Source organism: Rhinolophus sinicus, linkage group LG14, assembly GCF_036562045.2.
Source record: "Rhinolophus sinicus isolate RSC01 linkage group LG14, ASM3656204v1, whole genome shotgun sequence".
NCBI classification, from domain to species: domain Eukaryota; kingdom Metazoa; phylum Chordata; class Mammalia; order Chiroptera; family Rhinolophidae; genus Rhinolophus; species Rhinolophus sinicus.
In genome coordinates this window covers 9532436-9555777 of record NC_133763.1, presented here as the reverse complement: position 1 = coordinate 9555777, position 23342 = coordinate 9532436, and the positions used below count along the sequence as shown (strand labels likewise).

General features: G+C 42.5%; 1 long non-coding RNA gene and 1 other non-coding gene across 2 annotated transcripts in view; one reads left to right on the top strand and one right to left on the bottom strand.

Annotated features, from left to right (window-relative positions):
- The window catches only part of LOC109444523 (uncharacterized), a 127426-nt gene that overhangs the window by 84795 nt on the left and 19289 nt on the right, over positions 1-23342 (top strand). Inside the window, exons 6-7 of the long non-coding RNA XR_012491657.1 lie at positions 14402-14533; positions 18663-18733. This is a non-coding gene — a long non-coding RNA (uncharacterized LOC109444523). The remainder of the gene's footprint in view (positions 1-14401; positions 14534-18662; positions 18734-23342) is intronic.
- On the bottom strand, positions 12864-12995 carry LOC141568717 (U8 small nucleolar RNA). The gene has a single exon (XR_012491937.1). It is a non-coding gene; the product is annotated as a U8 small nucleolar RNA (small nucleolar RNA).

Below are 23342 nucleotides of genomic sequence, written 5' to 3'. Positions count from 1 at the left end.
TATAGAAAGATAGCTTTGGAAGTGGAGTGGGGCAGGCATCTAATTGAAGCGAGACTTGAGAAATGATGCCACTTCCAGTACACCTGACTAAATTTCTTACATGTGAGTCAGACTCAGGCAAAGAGATTTGTTACAGCCTTCTCTGCAATAGCAAAAAGTCAGAAACAATCTGAATACTCAATGCTAAAGGATTGAATCTATCAAATGCTGCAGAGTCACATGAATAAATGTCTTAACACAATTAAGTGGTATAAACGTGATCATTTTATGGTCTCATAGACTGACTTTAAAATAATGTTGAACCAAGACAAAAAAAGAAAAGTGAAAAATTTTGTATGGTATCATTTATGTAAATTTATAAAACACACACAGAACCAAATAACATTTGAATATGTATGTGTATAAGTAAAAATTTTTAAATGAGCTGGAAGGTTATACAGCAATGTCGTGATAATGACAGCCTGAGGTAAAGGGCAGGGAAGAAAATAGGATTGAATAAGGGTGGTGAGCTAAAGAATCTCTAGCTTTATCTGAAGTGTTTCCTTTTGTTTTTAAAGGAGAATATAGGATTATATTACGTATGTAATTTTCCTAAGGGTATAATTAGGGAAAAAAAGAGTCTGATAGCAAATATCACACAATGTTAATAGGTTGTAGGTGGTGTTGGTTAAATTATACTTTATATCGTTTATACTTGAAAAAAATCATCATCTCTTTATAAGTAAACAAATTGGTGTATGTGTGTGAGAGAGAGAGGGAACACGAGCAGTGGACAGAGAAGTGTGAGTACCCGCAGAGAGTCTGATGACTGTAAAACCAAGGGATATGAAAGTTCAAGAAGAATTGTCCACAAGGTCAAGATTACAACCAAAAGGAATTGAATCAATTTGTGATTTGGCAGGTCATCTGTGGCCTTGACCTGGATGATTTCAACATCGCGATGCAAATGGAAGACATATGGCAGTTGATTAAGAGAGTGGGTGGAAGAGGAAGAAGAGGTGACAGCGGGTTCCATCTATTTCCAGAAGTTTGACCATAAAAGGGAAGAAATCGTTGGGCTAGTAACTAGAGAGGGCATGGGTTTAAGGAAAATGGTTGTTACTTTTAAGAGTAGGGAAAGAAACTTGATGTTGTTTATCTGAAACAAGAGAATTACAATAAAGAGGGGAGGTTGAAGATACAACTGAGAGAGACGATAACTGGTGGGGCTGGTTAGGGTGAGGAGAAGAATGGAATCTGGTGGGAAGGTGGGAGGCTTCCAGAGCTGTGGACGTGGAGGGGAGTCAGTAGAAACTCAGGATTGCAAGAAGGGCGGTATGGAATGATTTTGAGGAAGTTCAGATCATCAACAGCTGCAATTTTTTAAATCAAAATCTCAACTGTAACTCCGCCTTTACTGAATATTACCACTTACATAGAAAAAAAAGTACATTCTTTAAAATGGGCATCGTTTAAAATGTACATTCTTGCACATAGGGAATGGTGTAACTATCTTTTTGTCATTATGAAAAATGATCAAAAGTGGTAAAAATATTATTCTTCTGTCAATGAGATCAATTTGGGTTTCTGTAAGTATGATGGATTTTAGAAAGAAAAACAAATTACCAAGTAATGTAGATACGGATATGCTTTTAAGTGGAACATTTGCCCTTGATCGTGGAAGTTAGGTCTATTCTACACTGATACACCATGTAGGAAATTAAATCAACCATACTATGTGCTACCTTGTCCTAAACTCGGGAACTATTTCATAGAGATACAGTGTTGCAAACTCTTAACTGATGTACTGCCCCTCCTTTCTCATCCCTCCCCTGATAAATTAATTTGATATTTCACCTAATTATTCATAACTGGATTGATGGGTAGTTTAGTCTTTTTTTAGTGATACCTTCCTCTTATAATGCAAATGGACTTGCAAATATTACCTATTGACTTCATTCATTCAAGGATACTAATGGAGCCCCTAGTATCAGAACCTCTTATAAAAACTTGATTTTCCCAGGATTATAGAATTCCAGGATGGGAAGAAATGTTAGATGACTTCTGCTCCTCTAGTTTAGCTTCCAATCCATTGATGAGTCCTCACTGTCCATTGAAAACCTGGAGGGATCTTAGAACCACAGTGAGGGGGTAAGGAACCAACAACATTTTCCTCTTTCTCTGGCTGAAGCAATCATGGATGATGTACTGCCCACTGACGGATATGCTAAGGGCAGCAATGAGCATCTATTTCTATTCATTCAGCCAATAGGGGCTGAGCATAGACTTATTGAATAAATGTGAAGTTAAACAGGAAATGGTTACTTTCTTTGCTGACCAGGATCTTCCAGTCGAAGAAGGGAGCAAAGCTCCCAGAAATCCAATGAGATACACACATACCCAGTGCCGAAGGCGGAGCAGCACATGTTTTGTAGTCGTACAGCACCAATTTTTTGTTTGTGGATATACACTCTGCTATAGAGATGTATATTTGACAGAGATGATCCCACTGGGGAAGCAGGGTGTCTTTTATGAGGAAGTAGAATTTGAATTGGGCTTGGAAGGACAGGTAAGTGTGAACATGAGAGCTGGTGGCAGATGGGCATCCCTGAGGACCGAAAAGAGGAACAGAAGCCCAGGGCCACCCAGGCACAGAGCAGGCCTGGGCCAGAGAGGCCATGGAGAACTGCAATCGGAGAAAATGGCGGAGACATGGGTTGAAGTCAGACTATGCAAAGCTCAGAGAGCTGGGCTTTATTCAGGAAACAGAAGCGATACCTATATCCTTTGGTTTTCAGAATGACACCCAACTACTCTCCATTTCATATGTTTTCTTTCCAAGCAAAAATGGAAGGTTGGGTCCCTTTGCTTTTACACTTTATTGGCTAGATCACAAATAGGGAAGTGGCCACAGACTTTCCTCCATTCTGTGTTGAGGGAGGAGGGGGTGTAAAGCGTGGTTGTGTAGGAACAACGTGAAGGAGGAAGCTTTGCTCACGGCGATCTGATGTCCACAGATGAGAGTGGTGTTCATAGCTTGCCCACCCTCTCCATCCACTCTCTGACCCATCAGCTGTACTCACACTTAATTTTGTTTTTAAATAATCGAGCATTCATTCATCTAGCAGCTTATCTGTGCTAAATCTGACTAGCTGTATAGTATTAATGATTATTGCTTTTGACATTCACTCACCAAACCCTTTTATGCTCAAAGGGAGAATTTCTGCTGGTTAGTGTGTCATAGTTCTTTCTGTTTCTTCGGTCTCTGAGTAAAGAATCATCATGGATGGACAGATGTCATGACAATACATGATTGAATCAGATTGGAAATTTAACGATTTGTCAATAAATTCTACAGAGATAACAAAAAGTCTCAGGTTGTTTGTTTCTTTGCTTGCTTGTTTTAGCACATAGCAAAGGAACAGAAGCAGAGATTTTTTTAGGGGACCCACGGAGCTAGCCCTGGGTCTTTTCACGTCCTGTAGATTTTTGCTAATTTGGGTTACTATTTCAGTTATCTTTCTACCGAAAAGGTTCTTATTAATTTATTAGCAAATGATGAAAAATTTTACAGAGCTTCAAGGTGCTTGGGGTGTCATTTTTGTCATAAGATAGTCTAATTTATATATTCTTGAGAACTTCCAGTGAAGAAAGCTATGTGCACGGTGATTATAACAGCACTGCTAAGAAATGACTGTGCCTGCATTCTACCCCATGGCCTAATTGCAGTTTCAGTTTCCAGTTAAAGCATTAAAGTGTGTTGGCGTTCCTGAAAAGGAGTGAAGGGGGAGGTGGAAGGTATGAGAGCAGCAAAATACTCACTTACGGGATGTTTAAGACCAGCCCCAAATTTCTTAAAATAATTGGGCTCCAAAACTTGAGTGCAAAAAGGAAGAGTGAATCAGTCAAGTTTTCGGTTCAGAAGTTATGTTGTGAGTTTTTTAACCCACAAGTCTTTATTTACATCTGAAGAGCTAAATGTTTGTAACATTCATTCATTTCAGCCAAGACCCTTACTAAGTTGTGCTCCCAGACAGATTGCACTTTTTCTTTCTCTCTCTCTCTCTCTCTTCCTTCCTTCCTTTCTTTCTTTCTTTTTTCTTTTCTTTTTAAGCAGACCTGTTGTTTTAGAGAAGCAGAAGTTGATGGCAAATGACCCTTTCATTTGGAAAGAGTTTCCACACTGTGTTATTATCAGAGAAGGTCTGGGTAGGTTGCATATTTGAAAATTGTTCTGATTATTTTAACATATTTGATACAAAGTATTATATCACTTTGTTCATAAGAAATAAAGTTATGACTTTTGTTAATGAAAGGCTAATTAGTTAAGAAGGTGGAGGTATATCTTTAATTTCCAGTAAATGCCTGTTGGGGTGGGAAGGAACAAAGGTTGCAAAGCCAGGAGTTCCTGTGCACAAATGCACCATCTAGTGACCACAGGGCGTAACTGTGTGTCCAAACACATAAAAATACAAAAGCAGAGCCCATTAAAGCGCCAGGCATGGCCTGGCTCCCAAGTGCTCGCTCTTCTCTCAGCCTCCGTGTCCCCATCAAATGGGAGTGAAGAATCATTTGTCAGTAATTCATTTCCAGCCCTACCCTCATCTCCTTTAGGTAAATTCTTAAGGTTTTATGTTTTGATGTGCTTTCCTCCTTTTCAATTGGACAGTTTCAAAATGACCTGGTAATCTTATTAAGTTGTAAATGACTGATAATTTACCTAAAGTGTTTACTTCCCAGGATGTATTTTAATTTCAAAAGACAACAATCTGCTAATCAATAGAGGCATCTTATGGGTTAACAGGTCTGTAGCTATTTTGGATAAAGGAAAACTCCTCAACCATTTAAAATAATGAACCATTCATAGCATAACATTTCCTCTGATTGGGTGGCATGGTCATTGGAAAACCATTTGGAAATATCACCCTGGCATTAAAATTACTGGCTATTAATACTTTTCTATTCCTTAAGAGGACAGTACGTGTAAAGCAAAACACTACAAATTAGGTTGATATATGCCGGCACTATGTGTTATTATGTACGATTTCTTATGCCATACCACTGTTTTTTGTTGTTGCTTTATATCCAAAATACAGCTTACTCAAAGCTAAGAGATGGCTGATGCCGCTTAAGGAAGAAGAAACACATTTCCTAAGAGTTCATCCAGACAAACGTTTTACAATTTTTGTTCAGGCCTGGATTTTCCTTCCCTACCTGCTCCACAACCTGCCCAGTCAGCATGTTTCTATATGCTTCTGTGACTCAGAGAAGTGTCATTTTTATCATCAGGGGCATCCCTACTCAGAAAATAGTGTCTCCAAAGTAAGTGTCCAACCGCAGTGGAATGAGTAAATAAAATATAGCATATCTCTATGCTGGCCTATCATATAGACTTCAAAAACTAATTAAGAATATTTAATGACACAGAAAAACATCTCCAATATACTTTGGTAAAATTTCTTAAACCCTCATAACCATATTTTTAGTTTGATGTCAAGTTTGAAAAACAAAAAATGAAAGAATTTTTTATATCCCTAGGAAAAAAAATACTGCAATGATAAAGTCATTATTAATCATAGTTATCTGTGGATGGTAGGATTAGGGAATAATTTTTAATTTCCCTTTTATCCTCACTTGTCTTTTCTAAAAGTTTAGCCACTATGTTTGCCAGATTGTATTCATGTCTACAGTTGTTCACCCATCTCTGTGTTCTTTGCATTTCCCCATGTGGTTTGTAGCTCTCCCAGTAAAAAACAATATTTTGGCCACTCATTCCATGTGGGTTCACCGTTGCGACTTGCTTTGGTCAATGAAATGTGAGCATGTCGTGAGCAAAGGCCTGTCCAGTGGTTTTGTGACTGGGCTTGCCTCCTGTCCCTCTGCCATGTCCATGAGAAGAGTGGCCTAAGCTATTCCATGGCATGTGGGTGACACAAGCGTAGAGCAGACACAAGCAGAGCTGAGCCCAGCCGCCCCCTGGCTCCCAGCTCATCTTTGTCTTCAGCTGAGACTTTTGTGGTCAACTGATACACAGCGTTGCTGAAGCAGTCGCTATTCAATTCATTATTATTAGAAGGAAAAAGCCGTATGTGTGATCCCAGCAGGTAGAGGCCAGTGTAACTGTGGAGTAGAAAAGAGACCCAAGGAAGGGACAAACGTCTCCTCACAGCAAACAAGCATGACAGTGCTTATTCTCAGGGCTTCCTCCCCACTCTTGCATCGTCTCCTTAGACAATGAGATCCTAAACACTTTGAAATCTGTAGTCCAGATGTGTAGTGACTGGGGCAGCTCAACTCATTTAGGTGCTGTTCCTGTGATTTTTCCCTTTGCGTCTCCTTTTAGTCGTTAGTGTGGAAATTTATCAGTAATATAGTCTTTGTCAAAAAGTCACTGTATTATTTTTCACTGCTCCATGTTCCAGTTTCTATCCCCACCCTTCTTTCTCTCTCTTTCCTCTCACTATGGTTTTATTCCAACAGCGAAACTGCACAAAGAGGCAGCAGTTCTAGAAGGTTCTTTTCAAAGACCACTCCTTTGGAATGTCTCAATTTAGTATAAGGCTGTTTCACTATTTTTCTCCCAGAGGTATTAATCTTATGTGTCATGGTCTACTTTGTGGGGACTCCAGTGCTTTTACAGCCCAAACATGGCTACGTTAACCAGCCAAGCTGAGTGCAACAAATCCAGTCACCATTCCACTTGCCTCACGCCAAAGTGAGTGGAGTTTTAGCAGAGGCAAAGGCCTCAGAACTAAGCCAGTTTATCCAGAGCAGGTTTTGAGGGATCACTTCTCTCAGAGAGCAGGGGGGTTAGGACTGGTCCTGGGTCATCAGCAACGCTGAGACACCAGTAGTGTACCCACACCCTGAGCTAGTTGGTATTTGGACACTTGATCCACAGAAGGAACTGTGAGCCACTCAGGACCACACAGAGAAGCTGTGACATAGGACAGAAAAAAGATGTAGCCTCATCATGGGCCTTTGAGCAGGCTGACCCTATCTGGCTCCTTTTTCCTTCTCCGCGTTCAGTCTCAAAGGGAAGAAGGGGTCCATCCTACATCCACTCCAGGCCCCTCCAGCCTGTGGTGGTTTGGGGATGAGAAAAGCTTGAGATAAATATGAAATTCAAGTTTATGAAAACAAAACAACCGGAATACAATTTAAGAACTAAAATGAAACTGTTTTAATAAATCATAGTGACTTAAAAAGATGGACTTAAAGACTGTCGTTAGAGAAAACCGAAAGCCAGCTGGCATGGAGAATTTGACAGAGCGCAGTTAAGAGCAGGTATTGGAAAATTAAACCCACTTAATGTTCAAACTCCCAGCCAGTTGAGATGGCTTCCTCAACCAGCTCCCTCAAGTTTCTAGATAGAAGATTTGGGATGGGAGGAAGACGAGAAAAACGGGATGACTCTTTCGTGGCAAGATGGCCGTCCTGGCACTTCCCTGCCCCGCCATCTCCTCCCCACCCCTTTCTGCACACCCCAGTAAAGACTTTGCTGATGTTGTGGACCAGTTGCTTTCAGATAAGAGACCATCACCAGTCGAGCACTGTTCAGTCTTGTAGGAAGAGGGGCCAGGTGGCTGAGTCAATTTGGGAAGCGGCAGTCAATGCTCCCACACTCTGTGTTCCTTACAAGGCCTCCCTCCCTCTTCTGAGTCCTTTCCTTACACTAATGTGTGTGTGTGTGAGTGTGAGTGTGAGTGTGTGTGTGTGAGAGAGAGAGAGACAACAGCGTGCTTGTCCCAATTCTCCTAAAATGGCGCCTTGGAAATCTTTAAACCTAGAAAGGGAGGTACTGAGCCCCTTGCGTCCTCATCAGTGGGCCATAGTAGTTAATTCCAAGAAAACAAGACGCACTTCCTTCCACACCTCACACTGGCCTCTTTGAAATATGTAGCTCATGAGTGTAGCTCACCCACACTGCCTCTCGTTTGCCCAACCAGCCACGTGGCCTAACCTACCACCTGGGACTTTCATTCATACTGCTGAGACCACTTGTGATAATGTCGTTTATAAAGCACCGCTAGAGGGTCCACCCTGCACAGATGCTTTACCTGTTCATTGCCATTCAAGTCTCACGACACCTCAAAGCTTTATTGTCCATTGGACAGACGGGGCGTCTCTGGCTTTGACCACCTCTCCTCCATCCAAGACAGAGTTGTCATAGTTCCTTCCTGACCTCGTGCCCCTCTGAGGCAAGCTGGGGGCCCTCACAGCCACACAGCCTACCAGGAACCCAGGGCCACTGCTATCTATACCTGCCTCACTTGCCAGAGAAAGGTCAGACAGGAATTGATTTTCCAGAACCAGTTACAACAGTTCCAACCATGATATCTGGGTATTCTGTTGTCAACAGCAGGCAGACTATTTCTTCAAAATAAGGTAGGATTGGTTCCTTACTGTGTGGCTGAGAAGTCTCACACGTCAGTGCTTTTTGTCCCCTGCCTTTGTGAACCTAGGACCCCTTTGATGGGACCCCTCCTTTGCAGCTTTCGGTATGTACTGTCTCACTTCCCTGCACTGGCTCACTTCCTGCTTGGTCCCCACTTCAGGTGACAATCACAGAGGCCTTGGGATTGCTAGATTATACTATATGAAGTAGCCATGTTTGTAGGTCCTAAGTCATTGAATATCGGCTTGTTTGTATGCTTTAACCTCGGACTCCCACACTCACCAAACCCCAGGAGAATGTAGTGGGGGTTTTATTTTGTGTAAAATCAGCCACTGTACACTTAATCAAAACGGTGCTAGGAGATTTCATGTTTTAATTAACCTAATGAAAATTGTTTCATCACTTCAAGTTTCCTTTTGTAATATGAGTAAGTACCTGTGGCCCATCTTCCGTGGGCACACTGGGTTTTTGTTTTGTTTTGGTTTTGTTGTTGTTCTTTTGGCTAAAGTCAAGCATAGCAGTGTCTGTTTAGCAGCGTTAACTAGAAACAGTCATCTATCCCATTAAATATGATTGCCTGTCAAGTGGAAATGTCAGTAAAAGAAGCAATATCAAACTGTCTTAAGTAAATGCTAAACCCTAGAGACCAAGTCTGGAAAGTATCTGTGGGCACACTCACTTGAAAACAACTTATAGCGATTGTTCTACATGAGCTACTTTTGTTTGCTTCAGGCGTTCTCCATGTTGAGAAATTCATGTTCTCAGTGAGAGAGAATAGAGTCTGGCCTTTCAGAGAAAGGGAGTTCTCTGCAATAGGATAGATCTCTGAAAAGGCTCCTGTGCTGCAGATTCCAAGGGAGCCAGCCCCTGTGCTGCATGCTCCTCGCCAGTTCTAAGTTGAAACATTTCAAAGGTCCTTTTCTTTGTTGTTCAAATCACACATCCTAAAATCCTGCAGCTGTTCCCCCAAGATTGCCAGCCAGATAACAGCTATAAAACTCCAACCGCAAGATGCACATTTTTGCACCTTTTCTCAGTTCAGGTCTAGCAAAACTTTCTGCGTCCCTCCCTGCTTCCTCAGGGCTGTTGCTCTGTGGGGTTTGATGGCTGATCGCAGGGAACGGAGAAGATGCTGAGGCCAGTGGGCTTACCGTGCATCTCGGTTTCCTTAGGGTCCACACTTTGCCCAAGAGGGACTTAGTTTAGACATGCTGTCTGTTTCAAAGGACAGCAGAGTCACGAAGGGCCATTTTGAAGGGAGTGGACACAGACTCTCCCCCCGCCCCCTTTTGCTTCTGCCAGTGAACAAAAGCACAACTTTCTCTTTCTAACGGTTTGGGCTAATACAGTGTGAAAAACTAAATATAGACTACTTTTGTTAAAATCAGATTAGACTAATTCTATGTGGAGCGCTTTAATGAAAAATGTTTAATGGTTGAAATCCTATACCTCTGGAGCTAAAGTGCAGGTGCAAGAATGATATTCTACACTCCCCAGAGAGCAAACGAGAACATACTGTGAAATATCAATTAAAGTTTATAGTTGCCTGGGTTGGCTAAATGTCTTTTTCATGGGAAATTTTCATTCTTATGCAATGATCATTTTGGGTTAAAATATGTGCTGAATTATGTGGGCATTCCAAGTTATTAAGAAATGGATTTATTTTACAAGCAAGCTGTAAGCATTCTTTGCTGTTTTTATGAGGTCATCGACATGACTTTTAAATGGGGCTCTAGGCCAACTCTCATTCTCACATCAGTTCATTAATTCACACAGCTGTCTCTGAAAACTACAAGAATAATATATACTGCAGACAGAGGGCCAGAGAGGGGGCGGGGTGAGATTGCAAGGCCGTATTTCAGTCGGGAGATCCTGCTGACATCATAAACTATGAGAAGACAGCTTAAGCTGTTTGGGGAACCGCAGTAGCCCCCCTGATGGAAATATGGCTGGTTTAATTGATTCTTTTTAGTTTCAGAATATACAGAGCGGGGACACCCAGTCGTTTTTATTCGGAGCAGAGTCAGAACATGAAAGGCAGGCACTACGGGAATGCATTAGCAAGGAAACCCAAGCAGCGACCTAAGGTGTGGGGATGGATTTGATTGTGTTAATGATATATGAGCAGCCACGCTGACATGCAAAGGGCTCCGGCAGAGTGTACTCGCTGCACAACGATTTTGCTTTAGAGGCCACTGCGACTCACCATCTCGGTGCAGAGTTTTTCCCAATGAGATGTGACAGGGATGATATGATTGTAGTGTGAGTGACGGGCTGGGAGAACCTCTGAGGAAGGTTCCTCCCCCTCGGTCTCCTTCCTGATTTGTAGCAAACCTTGAATGAGAAGGGCTGGAAATACCCAGTGGTGGGGTATTCTGACAGCTTTCCCCACTTGGTCACAAAGAGGCATTGCTAACATCTGTATTCAAAACTCATTCGGGTGCGAGCCCACGTTCCGGAGGGTTTGATACCAAACTGAATTGGGAGGCAACTCAGGCAAAGCTCACGTGGAGAATGTCCTGGTATCTGACACGTCCTTTAGCATTACATGACGTTTTTTAAAAGGATATCTGTCATTTCATATCCTTCCAATTCCAGATTTGTTTTGGTTGCCATGGGAAGGTGAGCTAAGCCTGTCTGAGAGTCATTTCAGTTTTACAAATAAAGCCAGCCAAATTTTTGTCTTTCGATGGAAGAAAGTTTCATGACATGTGACATTTTAAGTGTGCTCTTCAGTAACTCTCCATTAAAACATTGACACCTGGGTACATGTGGACATGGAGGTTTGGTGGCCCTTATCTCAGTTGTATACACAAATGTCTTTTTGTACATGGGAGTTGAAGCTTTGCATGAGAAACAGATGTGTCCTTCAGAGGCAAAGACTGCTAATGCATGAGAAAGATGAAAAACTTCAAATTTAATTAAGAGATCAGGGTTGAATCTCCTCGAGGCTTTCCCTGTGTTTGGTCCTCCTGTGTACAAATGCGGTAAGTTTTTCTCTTAGAAGCATGAGAATAGGTAAAAGCCCAGCGTGTTGAACAGAATTGTCTGAGTCAGTTCAGGCTCCTTGAACCAAGTACCATAGCCTGGCTGGCTTATAAACAACAGACGTTTATTCCTCATGTTCGGGAGGCTGGGAAGTCCAAGGTCAGGATACCCACTGAAGCCGTGTTCACTGACAGGCCACATCCTCATACAAGGCCTTCTTACTGGAACCTCACGAGGTGGAAGGGGCGAGAGGGATTTCTCTGGATCTCTTTTATAAGGACACTCATAACACTCATGAAGGCTTTCCTCTCCCACCTCCTAGTGCCGTCACTTTGGGGGTTAGGGTTTCAACATAGGAGTCTGGGGGGACACAAACGTTCAATCTATAACATTTCATCCGTGCCCCCCAAAATTCATGTCCTTCTCACATGTCAACAATGCAGAAGTCTAAGTTTAAAGTCTCATCGGAATGTCATCTGAAGTAGAGATTGGTGAGGCTAGACGTACAGTTCATTCCAAGGCAAATTCCTCTCCAGCCATGAACATGTAAAATCACACAAGTTATGTGCTTTCCAAATCCAGTGGTGGGACAGGCATAGAATAGATACTCCCATCCCCAAAGGGAGAAACAGGAAAGAAGAAAGGAATGACAGGCCCCAAACAAGCCCAGAGCGTTAAGGATCAAGAATAATCTTTGATTCGAGGCTCGGCCCACCCCAGGCCCACTGGGGCAGGGATTAGGCCGCCTTGGCCTTGCTGGGCACAGCCCACCCTGCAGCTCTCCTGGACTGAAACTGCAAACTGCTGGCTCTGCCAGTCTGGAGTGGCAGGGGCAGCCCCATCTCCACAAGTCAGGTGGCCTTTCCTCCAACGTCCAATAATAGATCCTCCATTTCCCTCTGAGACCCCATCATAGCAGCCATCACCATCCACACGTCTACCAGAATTCTGTTCATGGTTACTTAGGTTTCCTCTGAGAAGACTGAGGCATCATCTATAGCGCTCCACTGTGCTTTCTGGGTCCTCAGAATCAGTCTTACTGGTCTGTTCATGGCACCGTAGGCTTTTTCTAGCAGGCATCTCAAGACTCTCCCAGCCATTACCCATTTCCCAGGTCCAAAGCCGCTTCCACACTCTTAGGTATTTGTCACAGCAGCCCCGCTACTTCTAGTACCAATTTCCTGGCCTAGTCCATTTAGGTATTTTGCTATAACAAAATACCATAGACTGGGTGGCTGATAAACAACAAACATTTATTTCTCACTGTTTTGGAGGCCGGGAAGTCTCAAATCAAGACACCAGCAGATTTGGTGTCTGGTGAGAGTTCTCTTCCTAGTTCCCTGAGGGCCATCTTCCTGCTGTGTCCTCCCATGGCGGAAAGGACAAGGGAGCGCTCTGGGGTCTCTTTTCTTTTTTCTTTTTTTTCTCTTTTTTTAATTTATATTATTTGTTTAATTTTAATTTTTTATATTTATTTGTTTGTTTGTTTATTTTAAGAATCAGGAGCAATCAGGGTGTTGCAAGACTTGATTATGCAGAGACGTTAATCACGAATCATAGAAACTCCAATCGTCATGTTCTAATCTGCCCTCCAAAAGGAGAAACAGGTAAGGATTGTCCCACCTGACGATGGGGTCTCTTTTATAAGGGGCACTAATCTCACTCATGAGGGTCCACCAGTAGTATACGCTACTAATGGGTTTTTATTTATTAGAATGATTTTCAGTTTTGCATGCTAGAGGTGATGGATGGAATAAACGACAGCTTTTGTGTTAGGCAAAACTGGACAGTTTTAGTTAACTTTTAAGGAACAAACTTTTAAATGAGATAAGGGACAAAGAACTAAGAAAATCTAGTGTGAGAACCTTAAAAGTTCAGTAACCAGGGTTCAGAGACTTGAAGTCAGAAACTGATCTCGCTAGTGTTTTTGAGGGGTGAGACCTCTGGAGTAATAGTTGGTAGGTGTTATGGGGTGATCGTTGTGTCCTCACAAAATTCGGAGGCTGAAGCCCTCACCCCCAAAGTGGTCGTATTTGGAGGTGGAACCTTTGGGATGTAATTCGGTTTAGATGAGGTCATGAGGGTGGGGCCCCTTATTAGCGTTAGTGTCCTTATAAGAAGAGAAAGAGACCCCAGAGCTTTCTCTCTCTCTGCCATGGGAGGACACAGCAAGGAGACAGCCATCTGTAAGCCAGGACGAAGTTCGCACCAGGAATAGAATCAACCAACCCTGTCATCTTGGGTTTCCCAGGTTCCACGACTGTGAGAAAAAAACATCTGGTTTAAGGCAGCCAGTCTATATATTTTCTTACAGCAGCCCAACCTGACGGATTCTAGTGAAAGAGCCCTTTTTTATATAGTTACTGAATTTTCTCTTTTGTTGAATTTGCTTCTTTAATTGATAAGAGTATAGGTAGTCAGATTATTAACTGTTTCATTGCAGCTGAATCTTCAAAGCTATGTATTTCAGGCCATTGTTTGTACTATATAGTTCATACCTTGTCAGCCAACTGGTAGTAGCAAAACTAGAATGTAAAGAATTCCTATAAATTGGGGGATATATTAGGATTTGTGGACCTTTGATATGTTTGTCTAATAAATGAATATAAATATAGTCTTTTCCTTGGTGAATGAAAGTTGAAGGTATTAAAAATATGTTATTCTCTTATGAGAATATGTAACACTGATTCAATAATGATTGAAGCCTGTTTTTGCCCCTTGGGCAAATAGAAAACTGACCTGGGAGGAAGACTCTAAATACTGAATAGATTCCTATTGTGAATTGTTTCTGTTCCATTTATTTCAACTAAAGCAAATCAGTCCAAGTATTATGTCAAATATTTTGCTCGTAAGCCATAGTGTAAAGCTCCTAGAGACTAATATTTCCTAATGGCAAGCGAGTCCTTCTGAGATTAGATTGCATTTCTTAAGTGACATGTCCTTCTGATTCTTTCTTAGGAAGAAAACACGACACTTTAGATAATCCCATGACATTTTTGTAAGGATATTTTTCCCCCTGATTTTATTTATCCTCAGGAGCACCTGGAAACTGTTATTCAACCATGGAATGGGGGCTATGCTGATCTGCTGTCTGGGATTGTTCTTTGGCTGGGCCAACAATCCAACCATCAAGACCAACTGGACTTCAGCCTTCTCTCCAGTACACAGGTATCTGCATTCCTTTGATTTTCCAGTGTATTCATGGCTTCCTCTGACTGTTTCTGAGCCCTGGGGAACAATGGTAAGTATTGGTTCAAAGCATGGTTTCGAAGCCCTCAGTTTATGGTTAGAGAGACCTCGGTTTAAATCTCAGTTCTGCTATTTAAATAGTCTACGACGTTTTGAACAACTCTCTCTTCCTCTAGATAACGGGCGTCCTAATGAGCATCTATCTCATGAAATGGCTGTGGGGGTTCAAATGAGACAATGTGTGTGAAGTCCTGTAGGAACACAGTAGGAACTCAGGGCCAATGAGCTCCCTTCTGTTCTCCATACCTGGACCCATTCCTTCTGTTTGCGTTTTCCTGGTTTCACCTTGAAGCTGACCTCAGGTAGCTATTCCACTGGAACAAAGACAGCCAGGATTCACACATAGATATCAACGACGGATAAAACTGGGTTTCAAGGAAGTTATACAACTTTCCTAAGATGATAGAGCACGTGACAAAGTCAAGGACCCAACTCAGGGTCGTGTGACATCGAAGTCCACGGCATTGACCCCTACACAGCCTCCCAGGAGCTGCTGCCAAGTCTGCACTCCACGGGGAATTCATCTCATGAGATACAGACAGTAAGAACAGCAAAGTGGTTCTCCTTCCATCACCATATATTTGAATGTACACTTGAAACCCATGTTCCTTTACTAACCATTGTCACCCCAATACATTTCATGAGAAAAAGAAAAAGAGCAGAGTGGATGCCAAACAGCAAAAAATAAGCAAATGGCCTTTACCAAAGGATTTAGAGAATCCTCTCTCAAGATCAGTGAGTGCGCACTTATTTCTTGACATACTAGCTGCTACCGAATATTATTGATTTTTGTTATGTGTGGCTTTCTGATGGATGAAAACCATCACTGTGCTGGCCATTTGTATTTCTGATATAGTCACGTGGGTGGATTCAATATGCAAATATTTTATTTGCAATTTCCTCTATATTCAAAAGTAAGATTTCCATGATGATTTTTTTCATGACTTACTTTGAAGTGGTTTTAATAATCCAGAAGAATTTGGAGAACATTTATTTGTTTTGTTTTTGTTTCTTACTTACAATTATCCTAATTGTATTGCACTTGACTTGGACAATACAGTCTGTCTCCACAAACAAAACTTCTTTGATATTTTTTGAGACATACTGACTTTATAGACACCAAAGCTGAGTTTCCAGCATTCCTCGTTGTGTTAGGTTGGAAATTCAGTAGTGTATACTTTCTCTTTCAATGTATTAGGCATATGTAAGGAGAATGTGTAATTGGAAATTGGGGGAAATTTTGAAATCCATTTCCAAATGTCCCAATGTTCTAACTTTAACTTAGCAGGTTATAGTTAAGTATTGATCATATTCTTAATATTTAGGAACCACCTAACAATATGAGTTTTACTAATGACTACATAACATGCAGTATGATTAAGTGCTTTAAATTTACAATTTCTTTCACACTAGGAGAGGTTTCTTCACCTCATTATTATAAGAAGTTTGACAATGTTTATAACATTCAAGTTGATTTTTTAAATGCTGATGTATGCAGATGGTTTTATTTGGTTATTTTCACCACTAGAATTTTTTTTTTTCTCCAAATATTATGTTACTCTTAAACGGGATTGTTTGTAGCATAGCTCACACAAATGAATACACTTAAGTGAATTCATGCGAATACTCATGAAGTTAGTTTCTGTTCGCTTGTAGTTCTAGGTAGTATTATTACTTCTCTCCCCGTTTTAAAAATGAGATGCTTAAAATAGAAATGTTCTTAAGATATAACAAAAAAAGAAAAGCCAAATGAAAGTCACTTGGTGTGAAATTTGCCTCTTGCCTTGTAAAATGAGTGGCTGTAAGGTTTATGATGCTGACAGTATGAGGTGTGGGCTGTGAAAATGACTGGGTATTTTCATAGGTAGACACACACACACAGAATGAATAAGTTGATCTAAGTGGAGCTTCACATTGAAAGAAGTGATTTACTGCATATTTGACCCATTAAATCTGATAAAGGAAAAGTAGTCCAGACAAAATGATAGCACCCCCTATAACGAATTAAAGAATTTCTTAGATGAATGTTCTCTGCTATTTTGACTTTGAACAGATTTCCCCCTCGCCCCTCACCCCACCGTCAAATAAAATAATTCTCCATCAGACTAAATGAAATTGCATATTTTCAAGTTTAATTGAAGATGAACTCACTTTGGGTCAAAGATTAAAGCTTATTTTGGACTTTAAATGCAAATTACATAACCGAATGTGAAACACAGTGTGTAACTATGATCAAAATTCTCTTTCAAAATTAACTCAGTTTGTGGAGTGTGACACAAATGCTCCACATTGTTGGACTGACTTCTTGAATTAGCACAATTGCCATTCATTTGAAAGGAGATTTTAAGTGGTCTCAGGGAAAACTTTCTGTCCCCAATCTGTCTCCCATTCAAGCTGCCACAGCAATTGGTATCTGTCATAGATCTCTGTCATTACTTCAAGCAATGACAGTTAAACATGGTGACCCCCTGCCTATCCTCCTGTGGTAGAAATTTGTGTCTCCCGGGCCCAGCTCTCTCCCTTACACCCTTCACACTCAGTTGGTCACAAATGTCTCCAGAATTCTGTCCTTCTCTGTTCTTGTCACCATTTCCTGGCGCCTCTGAGTTCACTTAGTCACCCCTAGGCTGTTGGGAGGCTGCTCATAAGCTCTCCCTCCCTCATCTCCTCAAACACTGACCAAGTGTCTTTTGCTTCAGGCAGACTACGTTTTCCCCTTTCCTGGAACATTTCTGGCCCTTTCACACCTCCATGACTCCCTCTTCCTGGCTGTCCTTTTCTTTGCTTAGCCTAGAAAACAAACAAACAAACAAAAGCCTCCTCACCAATCAATATTCACCTCAAATGCCACCACCACTGTGAAGCCTTCCCTGACTGGCTCTTCTGTCCTCTGACAGCATATTTCCCGCAGCATGCATTAATAGCATGTTGTATGTAGCATAATGTGTTTAAACTCCCCCCTCACCCCACTAGACTCAGCTGCCTCAGAGCAGGGATGATGTCTTCACCCGACTGGGTCGCTGCATTACGTGTCACTGTGCCTCAGTACACAGTGTACCTGCATCCAGTAGGTGCGCAAGCTGTTTGATGAATGAAGGGTAGACCCAAAACTCCAACATTGGGGAGTAAAACATCAAGCCACTACTTCCAAATGCTGTGTTTATCAGGTGCATTTCCCTGGGGTTGGAGCAACTGAGTGGTGAGGGGACCTGGGGGCTTTAGGGACGCTGATGGAGCAGAGGAGAGGACAGCGGGTTGAGCAGGACCTCACAGTGGGGCCAGGCCTGTCAATGTGCTCCATACCAGGGGGCTTCAAATAGCGCAAAATGACCCGTAGAAAGAGGAGGGGAGAAGGGAGGGAGGGAAGGCTAGGATCCTGCTGGACGCTTAGGTTCCTTAGATGAGTGCTCTGGATAAACGTATTTGAAAGCAAAGCTTTATTAAGATGAAGTTCACACGATAGGAGAGGAGCCATTTTAAAGTGAAAAATTCAGTGGCATTGAGTAACCTTCACAATGTTCTACAACCAGGAGCGATGGAAATGTTTTGGAACGAGATAAAACCCTAGTTTTCACCCATCCCTCCTACCCGTTTCACATAATATCCCTCTAGTAAATGAATGCCTGCAGTGGCCACCCTCACTCAGCCCTGAAGCAAATGGGCAGCCAAGGTGTGACAGGTGTGTCCACACACCTGCCGGTTTGAATCCACCCCGCCCCCCCCACCCCCCCACTGCCCACCCCATGGAATTCTGGTATCATGGTGTGATGCTGAGGCAGGCATTGGAAATAGACACCAGGTGGATGACACAACACCCAGACTGCAAGAAAACCACATTTCTGCTCGGAAGCTTGGGACAAGAGATACCTTTATTATGGCTCTTCTCTGCTTGGGTTCAGGTGAGAGATAGCACACGAGGAAAATCCCTTATTTACAACTGGCCACCTGTGCTGATGTGTTTTATTATTTATTTTTTCAGCTTTATTGGTAGATTACATTTCTCCTCCAAGAAATTTATTATTTTTAATTTTTTAATTTTTTTTTTTAGCATTAGCCACAAGTCTGCATTGTGACGCGTGGAAATACCTCTCAAATACCTGTGACCATCGTGGCAGCAAGGTAAGCTGTTCTCACATTGCTCACAAATACTTGGCCTGGAATAATTTTAAGTGGTAAAAGGGAACAGGCTACAGCCGCCCTTGTAGACAACGCTCCACTGCGATGGAGCTAACGGAGATTTATCTGGATACGCAATATGTGATTTCCTTCCAACGGCATTGTCTGTTGCTTGCTCCTCCTGTGAAGCCAAACCACATTTTCTAGCTCCTGTAAGAATACAATGCCTCTGAGTATCAGCTTTATTTTCTTAGTTGACATTAGTTTGTTTTAACATTCCCCTCAAGGATTCTGTTGTGAGAGGAGACTTTACCTTGTTTATTCTGAGTTTCTCATGAGCAGATTTTTGATGAAATAATCTTTGAAAATCCAAAAGACCCTACTGTGATGGCACAATCCAGTTTCTCCCTCACTTTCCCATCTGACATCCTTCCGGGAAAAACACACAAACAACAAACAAACAAAAAACAACAACATTTCAGGCAGGAGACAAACACAAGGGAAAGCAGGGGTTTGGGGGTGAAACTGGGGACAGATGAGAACTCCAGTGCTTTGGTGAAATGTATCTGCTCGCTAGGTGTGTGTACCAATTCTCAATCTTCCAGCTTCCTCTGCTTTTTCACCCCGCTTGCCTCCCCCACCTGCAAAGTCAGCTGCTCCAAGGAGCAATTTATAAACTTGCAGTTCATATTGTGGTTGCCGTTCCAGGACTGACATGAAATTAAATCAATCTTGAGTGCTGTAGGATACAAAAGCTACCTTCCAAGTTTACCGAGCCCTCCAGACTCCTAATAAATCTTGGAAAGGGAGCATTCCACCAGTAACTGCCCCGTTTCTCCCCTCGCAAAAGGACCTTGAAATGGAGACAACGCAGTTTTCTTTGAGGTCGTATTTCATACCTCGGAGAGAAAGGCATACATGGAAGGTACATTGTTAAGCACCTTTTCTAACTTTAGGGCGGAGCTTGTGAGACAACGTTAGAGAGGCTGTAACTTACTCCTCCACGCTCCGAGGCCAAGGGCACATGGTGTGAAAACAGCCACGGAAAGTCGACTGTATCCACAAAGTTTCTTTATGGTTTTTCAAGCGCACAAGGCAAGGCTTGAAAACATTAGTGAGCTTATAAACATGCCTTTGCTCCAAATATGTCACCCCTCAATTTCCAGTGACCCCGAGACTTATTGCTACAAGCTCTTCAGTGCTGCTGAGAAGGAATCTGCAGCAGATGCTGTCAGATGGTAACTGAGTTATACCTAGTTAGAAGTCACATTTTCTACTGTTTTAAAATTTAATCTTAAATCATTAGTCAAATCTGCCTAAAATCTTGGGACACAGAGTCAGTGATCCAGTCCTGTGCAAAGTGTTTGAAAGGCATTAACACTTACTGGTCCCCAAACCTGTCTGAGGAGGTATTACTATGATTCCCTTTGATGGTTAATGTTATGCGTCAACTTGGCTAGGCTGTGGTACCCAGGGTACCCCGTTTTTGGCCAAACACAGCCTTGATGTCACTGTGAAGTTATGCTTTAGATGACATGAACATTGAAATCAGTAGACTTTGAGTAAAGCAAATTACCTTCTGTAAATTGGGTAAGCCCCTCCAATCCCTTGACGGCCTTAAGAAAATAATTTCCCAAGGAAGAGGCAACTGTCTCCAGACTGCTTTTGGACTCAAGACACAGCTCTTCACTTGGTTCTCTAGTCTGTAGGTCTGTCCTGCAGACTTCAGACGTGCCGGATGCCACAATCGCATGTACCAGCCCCCCAAAATCTTTCTGCCCTTCCCTTCCCTTCCTTTCCCTTCTTTCTCCCTCTATTTCTCCCTCGCCCCCCCCCTCCCCGCCCCGATTTCTCTGGAGAACTCTAACTAATACATCTCCATTTGACAAATGGTGAAACAAAGTCTGAGAGAGAGAAAACGGTTCGCCGTGGGCCACACAGCTCGTCAGCGGCAGGCCGAGTGCGGACTGCTCTTTCTCGCAGGGCTGTCCTCCTTCTCATCACACTAGAGCCTGTGCCCCTTCCCAGCCCGTGGCCAGCAGCCACATGAGGGACACGTGAAGAGTCCGTGGTGTTTACTCCTGTCATCGTTATTGGTAAGCTTTTCCCCGCAGCCCGCGTGAGGGAACCCGATTTGCTCAGGATGAACGCGGCCACCAGTGTGTTCCTTCCCTTCATCTAAACAGAGCCTCAGGCACACTTCATTGATCATGGCTTTAAGCTGAAAGGCTGCCTTAATGCTGGCCAGCAAATATTAGGTTTCTCAGGCAGCCCTGTGCTGTCAACCTCATTTCCTGATCTACTCTGATTAGATATATAAACAGCTTCAGTAAAACAGAGCCCGAGCTTTGCTGTTAGAAATAGAAGATAAGGTTTCTATACAGATTCATCAACAGCAGGGATGCTGGCTAAGTGAGTTAGGCCTGAGCCTTTCAGAGTTCACAGTTTCTTTCTTTTTTTTTTTTGGTGTGTAAGAAGGCTCCGTGGGCAAATAACCATGATTTACAACCAGGTTTGCACAGTGGCTGGTGCTCGGGCTAAGGGGATACCTGGGGGAGAAGAGAGGGTTAAACTAATTGAGCAGGGTCCCAAAGTGGTGTTGTATTAATGACTCAGCGTAGGATTGACAGTACTCAAAGTAACTTACTCATTTTGTGTCTGCTAACAAGTGTCGCCCTGTCCCTGCTGAGAACAGGGGAAGAGTGGGCTGTTATCTACAAGGAGCAAAAGGCTCATGAAAGATTGCAGACTCCCCTGAAACTCAAATGTGCTAGTCAGTTTGGTAAATGAAGCAATCAAAAGTGAACGTTTTGTGCCTTCTTACTTTTATACCTTCAATATATCTGTTTTAGTTCCATCTTGTACTATGAACAAGTACAAAGCGGGAAAAGTTTATGGGATTTTACAATAGATCCATGTGTTTCATTGGTATGTGTTTCAAAATACTCTTCGAACATTTGTGCCCAAGATGGACGGGATGACCTCAAGGGTTTTCCCAGCTCCAGTGTCTTTGAACAAGAACGTGTGCCTTTTCCAGGTAATTTTTGGTGCTTGTTTTTCAGAAGGGTAAAAAGGGTTATCGACATCAGTTTTAACAAAGAAAAGGTAAGGTGAGTGTAAGAAGACTCTCCGAAATTGCTTGGTGGGAAAATATATAAGAAGTTAACATACTGGATGGAGTTTTAATGTGCTTCGGTATTTATATATCATTTCTAAAAGGCATTTTGCTCACATGAAGAGCTGATTACTCCCCACTTGAATGATTACTTACAGTTTTCCTAAACTACCCCCTACAATTTCTATTCAATACTAAAAAGAATTGCTAACATTTACTGAGCATTTACTATGCACTCAACCCCGTTCTGAGCACTTTACACAAAAGTGAGGAAGTCCTCTCAGCAACCCAACAGCTTGCTGCTTTCTTCCCCTCTCAATCTTAGCCTATAAAATTATACATGCTAAATGTAAATCTTTCTTGAATTAAAATAGTGTTCTCCCAAGTTGCTGCCTTGTTTGGATTAGCCAAATAGAAATGTCTTTTACTTTCCTGAGATAGTAGTTTTATTTTCTTCGAATTATTGTAACCAGCGGTTCCTATGTCTGGCCATGCATCAGACATAGGTGAGGAACTTTCCAAAAATGCACGTTCCTGGGCTATAATCGCCCCGCCTACTCCGGCCTCCTGCCCTGAATCTTTAAGGATGGGACTCAGGTATCTACCTCCCAACAAGAAAGGTAATATTTTTAACCCCTTTCTCAGGAGACATAACTGAGTCACAGAAAGGTTAAATAACCTCCGGAAGTTGTGCTGATAGTAAGCGGAAGTGCTAAATACAAAACATGGGGTGATTGTAGGTTTTTTTGGGTTTTTTTTATACTTTAGCTGGTCTTAGTGCTGTCTGTGCTTCTACGACAAGCAACATATTATCTTTATACAAGGAACTCAAATACTAAAAGCTAAAGGCTGCACTGAAGGGTACATTGGGGAACTTGGGCCACCTTTCCGAGGCGCCCAGAAAAACGTGTACATGTGGACTGTCTTTCATTCTTTCTTTTAGATCCCATATCCTTAGGCTTGGTTTACACATGTGAATGGTTTCTATTGCTAGACTGACCGAGGGAGCCCCTCAGACCAATGTGGGTCCATGCGGGTCTGTGAACAGGGCTATAGAGAAGTCTGGGACCATCGGCATTTGGGGAGGAACAGACATAACGCTGAACCTAGAATCAGAAGCCCAGGGTCCCAGTCACAGATCACTTCCTACCTGCTCAGCCCTGAGCAAACTGCAGGACCTTTTCGAGGTCACTTCTGAGTTTGGCCTTTGGGGCTCCCTGAGGACATTGCCCCAGGCATTCCCTCATGAGAAGGTCTGCAGCTTCCCCAAACAGAGGTTCAGGGCATGTGTTCATTAGCCCATTTCTGTATGAAGGCAAAGTCTTTCAGGGGCACAAAAAGTGAATCTCTGATAAAATGCAGGCATGGAGAGCCTTAGAGAAGGTTCTCACCTTCTGTTCAGATCGGCTCGGTGTACGCTCCAGCTATACTTGATGGGGGTGGTGGTGGTGAAGGGGTTGGGGGGCAGGCAGCGTGCCTGCAGAACATACATTCTGT